Genomic DNA, 11,835 nt, shown 5'->3' on the forward strand with positions numbered 1-11,835 from the left:
GTGTACATGCGCAAAACTGAGAGCATATGGGACAAATACATGGTTGTTGTAAGCTTCTAGCTTGTGCATCCATGCTTATTTCTTAATGAATGTAAAAGATATGCAAGTGGCACCACCTTCTTTTTATTAATCCATCGGTAGTGATGGATTTTCTTAATGATTTATTTATCTAAGTAGTAACAGTTTTTTTATTTTTTCTAGATTAATATAAGTGTTTAGATCAGCTTACATATATTATAATTAATTTTATAAATTTTAAAATTAATAACAATATAAATCTTTAATGATCATTATATAAACAATTAAAAATTCAAATTCTAAGACCAAGAAAAAATAAACCCTTTTTAAATTAATGACACCACCTGTATGGTTGTAGTAGCAGTCTTTAGTTAAGGAGTAGATATGATTTTTCAACTGTGTCTCTTGGCTGTATTTGTCATTCAACTGTTGGCTTGGCTTCTTGGATCGACTCGTGGCTCATCTCCTGTAAAGCCGTATGTGGCCTCACTGGTCAAAGTTACGGCCTCTTTTTTTTCTTTTTCTTTCTGGGAAGCACAGTGGATTTTAGGCTACCAATCCTTCTTGATATATATAACTAGCTAGTTATATATACCCGGCACTGCGTTATGGCAATATTTCTAGTTAATTTCTAAGAGAAAAGAAGATGGTGTCAAGAATGTGCTTTCCAGTATTATTAATTCTTCAACTGAGAAATAGAAAGATGGTATTAATTTATGCTTAATAAAAAAAATGAAAATATATGAAATGATAAATAAAAAAAAATTATTATTATTAATTAAATACTAAAGAGAAAAAAAAAATTCTAAGTGGGATAGATGCACAAACAAATATTTTTTCTCACTTGTCTTTTTTATTGTATACATTATCATTTATTTTATTTTAGAGATTAATTCTGTTTGCTAATAACCCCATAATTTTTATTTATATAAATATGTTATGTAAATATAATTTGTTTATAGAAAATATAAGAGGAAAAATTTAAAGGCAAATTATTACAATTATTTCCTTAAAATTTTAAAAAAATAATTAAGAAGATGAATTACTATTTTAAAAAAGTTAAACTAAACAATTTAAGAAAAAAGAAAGAGGGTATTACTTAGAAAAAATTTAAAAAAAAATTGAAAAGGCCAAGTGCTACTAATTGATTTTTTTTAATCTACATTGAGTTTTGTTTTTAAATGGATGACAACTTGTTGTTCTTTGAATAATTTTGTGGTCATTGAAAATTCAAGGTTTGGGTTTTGGGATTTAAAATCATATTTTTTAACTTGTTTTTATCTATAAACGCCTTAACAACACTCTTAAAATTTCAATAAATCAAATTTAATCCCAAAATATTTTTTAATCACTTTTAAAAAAAATTCAACAAATAAAAATATCATTTTATGAATCGTGATCTTTTTTTTTTTTTCGACATGGTTAAATTGCAACACCACATTTATTCAACTCTTATTGACAACAACACTAGTCATCCACACATGAGCGTTTTTTATCTATCTTCTCAATTTTTTACAATAACTCTCTCGATTTCTCTCTCAACTTCTAGATACATAAACATGAATAAATGAAGTTTAGGATCAAAGTATAAAATGCTAAAACAAAACAATAAGAATTAAATAATACATAAAATAAAATTTCATGGATCAAATTAAAGTTTCCACGCCAAAAAAAAGGGAGACTATTTTACTTTTATTTATTTTTTAAATTTGGTTCCTTACACTGCTATTATTGATTATTAATCTTGCTCCTGTTGATCTCATAGTCTAGTTGTTAGTTTATTGTGTCATATTATGAATATAGGACTTTTTAATAATAAAAGAAAACTATGAATTCAAAAATTAAAACTAGTATTAAAGATTTAGATATTGAGTTAGTTATATCTCAAAAAAGATCAATATCACTCTCTATAACCTTTCAAACGAAAGGTTATCTTTGCTAACTGTTTTTTTCTTAAATTTATTCTACACATGTTATTAAATATTTAAATCTATTTCTTAACTCTTTTTTTATGATGTATCTTATGATATTTATAGTTTTTCTTTTAAAAAACAGAATGTTGACAATGTTGTCGAGAAATATGATGTTAATCTCTAAAATAATAGAATTCATCGAGTTTTATTCTTAATGAAAGTTTAGATATTAACCCCTAAAAATTAGAGATTTCCTTGATTTGGAAATTTTAATGAAAATTTTGGTATTTATCCCTAAAATTTTAATGTCTCGGAAAATTTTGAATTGATATTAATTGTATATTTGAATTCTATTATTATATTTGTGTTGAAAATATATTTGAATTATCTTTATTTTTTTAATAAATTGACCCGATTTGACCGAATTAATTGGGGTTTAGTAAATTTTTAGATAGGAGTAAAAATTTCTAACAATAAATTTTTAGCATGGTGTTGAAATAAAAAATCCAAAGACAAATTAAAGAAAAGTCTGACAGAAAATACATTTTTTTTAAGAATTAAATTAGAAGATTTTAAAACTTTGAAAAAAAGAAAAGAAAATAAATTGTTTTCATAGAAACTGACTACTTCCACTGAGATATAATTCTTTTCTTTTTTTTCGCAAAAAGGACAAGAACTCCCTCTTGTTGCATACCCAATGTCTAAAAATTATTGAGGTCCACAGCATGCATACGTCTGTTTGCGCGTCAAAAAGGATCATGTGAAGTCTTATCCAAAAAACTTGATGGCTTGGCTATATGTTTATAAAATCACTACTGACCTCCTTTTACTAAAATAGTATTTTGTTTTTATTTTTATTTTTATTTAATTTGTAATCTTATTCTTTAGCCTAGAGTTTGTTGAAGATTAAGTTTTATAATTTATTTTAATTTATTTTTTATAAAGTTATTTTGATTTTATGATTAGATTATAAATTTAAAGGGTTAAATTTAATTGACTCCAATTTGTTTTTTTTTAATTTTATACTTTAATATTGAATTGATTGGGGATTGTGTTTTATAATTTGTTTTGATTTTTTTTAGTGATTATCATAATCTCATGATCTAAATTATAAATTTGACAAGTTAAACAGAGTTGATCTAAATCAATGTAATATATTTGTCTCAATACTTTTAAAAAAGATGTCAGTTTAATTTTTTTAAATCAAATTATGTTTTACAGGTCATTCAAATTACTTTTAAACCTATCAAATCAACTGGGTTATATTAAATCAAGTTTTATATAGTTTAATTTTATTTTTTTTACTAACAAATACATTAGCAACAAGACAACTTTTTTAAAAAAAACTGATATGTTTTTATCTTCTTTTTTTTAATTTTTAATCTCATTTTTTAATTTAAAGTTTGTTGAAGATTAAGTTTTATAATTTATTTTGATTTACTTTTTATAGAGTTATCTTGATTTTATGATTAAATTATAAATTTGATAGATTAACCCGAATTGACTTAGATTTATTTATTTTATATATTTTTTAATTAATTATTTTTCAATTTCATATTTTAAAATCCCATCAAGAATAATAATTTCAAAACACAAAAATAAAATACTCATGATGCATATGGTCTTGAGATGAGAGGTTCGTGGAAAATCCCACCAAGAAACGTGGATTGGACGATCATGTTGTGACCGATTTGTAGTTTACAAGCATCTCATTTCTTGAATATTAATAATAGATAGGTCCCATTCTACTGACCATATATTATAATTTGCGGGTCCATATATGCCTCAACCAACTTTGTACCATTTTATCGCCAGTCCTTTTCTGATGTAGACGTTCACTTTATCACCACCGTCTTCTCCAAGCTATATTTACTTTCTTCAAAATATCTCCAATTAATTAAAAGATTCATCTGGGGCTTCCCTCTCTCTAGACTTTTTGGCTAGCCTAGGAATGGAGTCAAAATTAAATTTCTTGCGGGAAAAAATTGTTGGGGAACTAAAAATAATACGTTAAATCTATTCAAGATTTTATCCCCGACAGTGGCGATGGTAACAAAAAAGATTCCCTGACGAGACTAATTGGTCGGAAACGTTAATTATTGTTAGCAGCGAGTAGGTGACAACAGTCATGCACATGCTATCCGATGTTCAACGCTGTCTCTGAACCATGTCTTATCGCTTGTACTTCCCGATGAAAGTATAAAAACAACTGAAGAACAAGCCCAGACAAGATTTGGTTGATGTCTTCGGAGAATTCTATATATAAATGTAGATCTGAGGAGTGTACTTCTATTTATTTAGTTTTATTTTAAATTAAATGTTTTTTTAATATTTTTAAATTATTTTAGTGTACTGATCTAAAAATAATTTTAAAAATTAATATATATATATATATTAATATAATATTAAACAAAAAATTATTTAAAAAATAATTATTATCACAATTCTAAATTTTAATAGGAATCATGTCTCTTTTTTACTATAAACTATCTAACATATACTTAACTTTGCTTTGCACTTTTTTTATTTAAAAACTGTTAGGAAATGCGGTGTAAACCGCGTTCCTAAAAAATTTAATTTTTTTTATTAAAATTTAATATGGTTTGTATGTTTTGAATCGTTTTGATATGTTAATATTAAAAATGATTTTAAAAAAATAAAAAAACATCATTAGTATGTATTTCGGCATGAAAAATTATTTAAAAAATAATTGCTACCACAATGCCACACATGAACCGGTTCTTTATTGGATTTCACCACTCCACAGAATTCAAGAAGATTGGAAAATCATTCATATTATAGACACACACTAGCCAATTAACCAACGTAAGAGAAGACTGTACAAATATTATCATCCTTTTTTTTTTCATAAGACTAAATTATACATATTAGATTGATATATAACTATTTGGAAAATAATTGTTAATATTACAATAAAAGATGCTAATATCATTTAAAAATATTGAAATAATTGGATAATTAGTGAAATCGTTTAAAAAATTTATTTTTAAAAAAATCATTTATAAAAAAATACAATGAGATAAAAAAATTGAACATTCTTTTTTGACTCTATTAAAAACACAGGTGTGCTTACGCATGAAACACAATACTAGTAGTAGTAGTAATAATAATAATAATAATAATAATAATAATAATAATATTATGAGAGCCAGCGAAGCCACCCTATTTAAAGTTGACACACGACACAATAATTGGACTTTTGATGGCCGAGGTGGGTAATGTTGACTTGCGGGGAAAGACCAACTCCCTCAGTGTGGACACTATTTTTTTTTTCTATTCTTTTTATATAACCATGCAATAGTAAAACAAATTTACATATAAAAGCTAAAAGTTAAAATTTTAGAAAAAATAAATACAAATCATGAAGCTTTGTAAAAAAAGCACGTAATAATTTTATTAAAGAAATATAATTTTATTCTTAAAGATAATATTTTAGTTTATTTTAATGAAATTTACTCAAAAAAATAAAATAAAAGAGTGCATATTGGGACAAATATACAAAGGTTAGATGCCTAGCCTTTGGTGGCCCAGTTCCTACCCCATTTAAACAAAAACAAAAAGTCCATGCACACTTCGGCTCTATTTTTTCTTAGGCATAAGAGATAGACAACATGTTATACATCTTTTTTTCCTTAAATGCTATGTCAATTATAAAGAACATATTCCGATGAAAAGAGACATTTTGAGTGAAAAAAAAATATCACAATTTCTAAACAAATAAAAAAAAGTTACATCAATTACAATTAATCTGATCATTATCCTAACTAATGGTGGTAGTTTTTAGTCACTCATGTAAACCTACTTTTACTATCTGACTCATTTACTTTTGATTTTTCAGTTAAATTACAAAAAATCTAGCATTGATTGTGACATTTTTTTATATTTTTTTATATTTTTCAAGATATTTGATTGATGGTTTTTTTCTTATAAAAGGAAAATTGCAATACTTGGATTTGACATCTAGAAGAACACAAAAGTTGGAACAAATAAATTTTACTAGTGGAGTTGGACTCAATAAAGCAACCATATGTTATATCATACAAACTATACCACCAGATTTATTATATATGCCAATTAAGACTATTATAAGGTTAAGAGTTAAAAAGGTGAAATAGATATTTAATAGGGTAATTCAAGATATTTGAATCTTATTTCTTGCAAGATTTGTAAATTCAACTTATTTTTCTACTTATACATGGATTAAACTTATTTTCTTAATGTAGAGGTTTATTCTGACATTCATAATCTTTTATTTGATTATTGGATCACACTGAAAGTTTGCCAATAAATTTCAAAGGCCTTGTTTTATATTTGGGTTAAACTTTTAGGTCAATCATAAATAAAGAAGGCCTTGTGATCAAATCCATAAGTTACTGTGCAGGAATTGCATTAGTTTCCTATGATTTAGGATTCTTTTTCTTATTTTTTTTATATATTCTTGTTATTTTTCCAGTCATGTTTATGATTTCTTTTAACTAGTGCAAATAGGGTTATTTATCTTGTATTTAAGTTTTAAAAAAATTATAAGAGATGAATTAATTATTCAAAAATAAAATTTGTGTGTGAAAGATTGCTCTTACTCTTGGTTCCTCACGGAACTACTCTAATTTATCAAAGAATTAACTAAGTTTCATGATATCTTCTATACTTCTTGTTCATGTCTCAATCATAAATGTTGGGTGAGGGTTAGTTACTTATGGTCTTGGTGTCCTGGTACAGGTTATAGTTGTGCAAGCCCAATTTTAAACCTAATCTTAGGTTTCTTGGGAATTATCTTACTTAACTGTAGATTTCTAGATCTTTATATCAATAAGGTTCACATCTAGTATTGAAGCAAAGCTCTAAAATCCCTTCATATTTTAGTTTTCACATTATTTCATTGTTGTCGTCATCTAGAACATAGTTGTGGTAAAAGTTTTATATATATATATATATATATATATATATATATATATATATATATATATATAGTTTAGTTTGTGTCTTGAGTTATGTTTATTTGGTTTGTTTGGTTTTTTTTTATCCTAGTTCCTGTGTCATGAATTTTAACTTGTTCTTTAATTTAGTTAAGTGTTGGGTTTATTTTGAAATTTTTATATATAAAGAAGATTAAAATTGCAAAATCAAGTTAATATGTACCCTAAAAGTGAGTCAACATCGAAGTAAGGTGATGATTTGAAATTGAATCCTTTTAAAGACAAAAAGGATAACGCAATTCATACTACACCAAAGGATTCATTACATGTGTCAATTAGGCCTATTACAAGTTCAAGAGGTAAGAAGGTTAAAAAGACATTCAATGAGTTAATTCAAGATATTTTGGTCTTATTTCCTATAAGACTTACAGATTCATCATTTTTTCCCTTACTTACACGTGGATTAATCTTATTTTTTCTAATACGCTAGTTTACTTTAACAAGCATAAGTTTTAATCCAACAGTTGGATCAAATAGAAATCATAGTGAAATATTCAGGATGCCTTGTTTGATGTTGAGTTAAAATTTTAGGTTAATCGGAATTTGAGAAGGCCTTGCGAGAAGATCTAGAAGTTACTGCACATGAATTGCATTAATTTCTAGTTGATTTAACATTATTTTTTCTATTTTATTTAGAACCCTTTTGTTATTTTTTAGCACTGTTTAGGATTTTGTACTCAATATAAATAAGTTTATTTAGCTTATATTTAAGTTTAAGAAAATAAATAAGAAATGGATTGATTATTCAGGAATAAAACTTATATGTAAAAGTTTGTTTTTACTCTTGGTTCCTCATGAAACTACTCTGAATTATCAAAGAGTTAACCATGTTTCATGGTATCTTTTATACTTTTCATTCGCATTTTGATTGGGTGTTGGGTTGGGGTTGGTTACTTACAATCTTGATTCCTCGACACAAGTTATCTTTGTATCAAGCTTAATTCCAAACCTGATCTTAACTTTATAAGGAAGTGTCTTACTTGGCTATAGGTTTTTGGATCTTTATATCAACAAGATTCATATCAGTTGGTATTAGAGTAAAACTTTAAAATCAGGTTATATCCCTTTATGTTTTAGTTTTCGTGTTATTTCATCGTTTTTGTCATATAAAATTTAATTGCGGTAAAAGTTAAAAATAAAAGTAAAAAATATATATCAATCTTTAAATTCACTTTAGTTTGTGTCTCGAGTTTGGTTTTTTGTTGCTGTTAAGTTCTTGATTGTTCATCGAGTGTTACAATGACAAGTTTATCTATATTCTTTCTTATGGCATAATTGTTAGTTAATGAAACAAATACTTAATCTAATTATATCGGGTGTGCCAATATATTAATCTCATAAATAAGTGTGTGATTAATTATTAAATAATTAGATAATCAATCATTAATCTTTTTATCAATTATGTTACCTATTAATAGTTTCTTCCTTATTATAAGGAGAAATAATAATTAGGATCTAAATCCAGGTTTGAGATAGGTAGCAGACTCACAAAACTAAATGAAATATGCGTGTTCTAAGATTTCATATTTTAAGAAAGGTATATCTATTCAAGGAGCACCACATGAGAACAAAAATAGGTAAAGAAAAAGGATAAATAAAATAAGAAAGTAAATGAATACTTGTAAAATAAAGTAAATAAAGCTATGATGAGAAAATGTTTTTGAATAAATCACAAAAAAAAAAAAATTACATACAAGGCTAGATGACATTACTTATATTGGTATATTATTTGAATTCAATCTAAACATTTAATTTCTATCCTAAACATGTAACTTATATCATATAAGAAGGAATATTAAATCCTAATAAAAATTAAAATTCGTGTTTATTGATAATGACATAAATTATAACCAAGTTATACCACTTAGTCATATTACCTTATCAATAATTACCACTCTGAATAGAATTGAATTTTCTTGTCATTCACATAAATTAGAACTCATGTTGCAATTTGATTGATCATAACTTCTAGATATTTGTCCAAATACTTTTTAGCTTTTATAATCGATTAAGACTTTTTAAGATAGGTTGATTTTATTATTGCATATCGATTTCAAGGGTTTTTTATTTAAACATGAATTGATATAATTTTTATTTGATTTTATCTAATTGATATATGAATGTTGATTTTTAATAAAAGCATTTACATGCACTAAGTTAACGGTGGATGAAACACTAAAGATTGCAATTTAAAAAGATAACCATAAAGTTTTATTAGCAGATGATTATAAAACTATCAGGTTGTTTGTCATATAAAATGACAGGTAATGCGTCTTAAATGCCGCGTGATTGCCTTTGCCATTCTTCTAAACCATACCATGTGCGAAGTGACCGGACAAAACCACTCCTGTCAACTATGGATTAGATGACACTGAACCCACCTCATGTAACCTGTTTACTCCACGAGTTCCATTTACTAGCAGGGCCCATGGTTCATTCTTTTATGGACCTTCGAACATATCAGCTAGCTATTCGTAACTCTGCTCTGCTCCACCTTCGCCATTGCTCTACATTTGAAGTCTTGACAGCATTTTCGTGGAGTTGTCGAACTATTGCACTTCAACCAAACCCCAATGATGAGATGCGGATAGTATGCATTGTCAATGCTCGCAATATATTCAACCCTCCGTTAGCTAGAGGTTATCATGGCAACTGCACTGCATACTCAGTGGCAATGGCACCAGCAGGAGAGATTTCTCGTAATTATTAAGGCTTTACATTGGAATTCGATCTGAAGTGTGACTGAAGTGCACATGCATGCGATCTGTGGCTGATCTAATGGTTATTAAGGGTAGGCCTTGGTGCAGAGATGGACTTCACAATGTCTAGTGTGCCTGCCAGGGGTAATGTGGCAAGCTTTCAGATATCATACAGGAATAAGAAAGGAGAAAATGGTATCCTTGGGACTCTTTGCTCACCGACTCCGACTATGGAAAGATTTGCGAAGGAGCTGGATAGCATGTTCAAGAAGCTGTCAAATGGTAGTGGCAATGCTAATTTTTATATATATACTTTGAATTCATATATATTAAAACTACATTGGAATTGCTGATTTATTGCTATAAATTTACAATCCAATATGATTTCAAGTGGACAATAATATTGGCAAGTACCAATGGAAGCATAATGCAGAAGTTGTTCAAGTTGTTAATGTTGCTTATTCGTACGCATGATGTTTCTATCTGGTAAAATGATATATAGAGTAATAATTAATAGAAGAATGGTTTACAAATTTAGAAGCATTTATTAACTGGTTTTATATTTGTATCAATAAATGTTTTTGTTAATTGGCTATGAACACATATGTAATGGTGTCCTACAAATTAAACAAATAGTATTCCACAATGTTTTTTTTTTTTTTTTATCTTTGACTTTTTTTCATTTTGGTCCCTTAATTTTTTTTTCAATTTATTCCTTTAAATTTGGGTTTATTTAGGATTAGACTTACTGGTTTAGTTTGACTACCTAGATTAGAAAATCATGTGGTGTTGAGAAAACATTTTGTCACTCGATTTTAAAAAATAAAATAAACTTTTATTGATCTAAAACAATTGAAACTTGAGGGATCAAATTGAAAATGAAACAAATGTGGGCTGAAAAGATTCTAGTCACCAATAACAATCAAAGGTGTACTTGGAACCATTACCTAGGAATGAAATAGGGAAAACGATGGATGTCTTGGATGATATTATTAATAAGAGCAATTTGCTATGGTAAAGAAGTATTGTTGGATTTTTCCCTGGTTACAAGATCCCTTATCCTGCCATGAAAGTTTTAGCTTTTCAGGTATGAAGGAGTTAAGGTTTGGAGGATGTCGAGATGATGACAAAATGTTTCAAGATATTTCATTTCAAAACTAACGATGATGTCTATTCGGTTCTTGAAAAATGGTCATGGATGTTTGGAGGGAAGGTGATTGTGCTACAACAATGGAATTCCCACTTCGTATTTGATACGAATAGAATCAAGAGATTGGCAGTATAGGTGAAACTACATAGCTTGCCATTCCCTTAATGGACAATAAAGGGTTTGAGCAAGGTGTCAACCATGGTTGAGAGACCTCTTTCATGTGATGAGCAGACTTTGGGGTGCACTAGGCTTGACTTCGCAAGGGTATATATTGAGATTGATGCTTCTTTGCCTATTATTCATGATTTTGAGTTTACTTGCAGCTTATCAATTGAGCCTATCTCAGTTCATGTTGAATATGAATGAAAGGTAAGGCCTGATCAAGTTCCATTAGAACTTTGAATGGCATGAAGAAGAATTTTTTGAAGAAGTACTTTCCTGCCTCTCGAGTTGCCAATAAGAAAAGAAATATATGGGATACAAAAATCTTATGGGGAAACACTCTCTAAGCATTGGGAAAGATTTGAGCAGTTGTGTATTCAATGTTCTCATCATCAAATACTCAATCAGCTACTCATTCAATACTTCTACGAAGGACTGATGCCTACTGACTGCAACATCATTAATGCGGCAAGTGGAGGGGTGTTGGTAGATAAAACACCAAAGGTTGCACGCCAATTGATCTCAAATATAGTAGCCAACTCGAAATAATTTGTAACATATTCTCATTACAAGGACATGTTTAGGATATGTGTCTAACAATGCAAGAAGATTACATTGAACAAGCTAATACAGTTGATGGAGCATTCAATGGCCAACCCTAGTGTAAGTATGATCCCTTTTCTAATATTTACAATTATGGATGGAGAGATCACTTGAACTTATATTATGGAAACCTACCTCAACAAGGCAATCAAGGCCGCCGGTTCTACCCCCATGGATTTCAAACCCAGTAGAATTATTAAGTGAGACAGCTCCCTGCATTTACAAATTCCAATGTTATAGGGTCATCGAGTGATGATCTTTGTGAATGATGAAAACTTTAGCTTCTAACACTA

General features: G+C 27.9%; 1 long non-coding RNA gene across 1 annotated transcript; it reads left to right on the forward strand.

Annotated features, from left to right (window-relative positions):
- Window positions 1-9,585: 9,585 nt before the first annotated feature.
- Window positions 9,586-11,595, forward strand: LOC133668881 (uncharacterized). Its single transcript, XR_009833825.1, has 2 exons — window positions 9,586-9,909; window positions 10,707-11,595. It is a non-coding gene; the product is annotated as an uncharacterized LOC133668881 (long non-coding RNA).
- Window positions 11,596-11,835: the final 240 nt, after the last annotated feature.

Source organism: Populus nigra, chromosome 12 (assembly GCF_951802175.1).
Source record: "Populus nigra chromosome 12, ddPopNigr1.1, whole genome shotgun sequence".
NCBI classification, from domain to species: domain Eukaryota; kingdom Viridiplantae; phylum Streptophyta; class Magnoliopsida; order Malpighiales; family Salicaceae; genus Populus; species Populus nigra.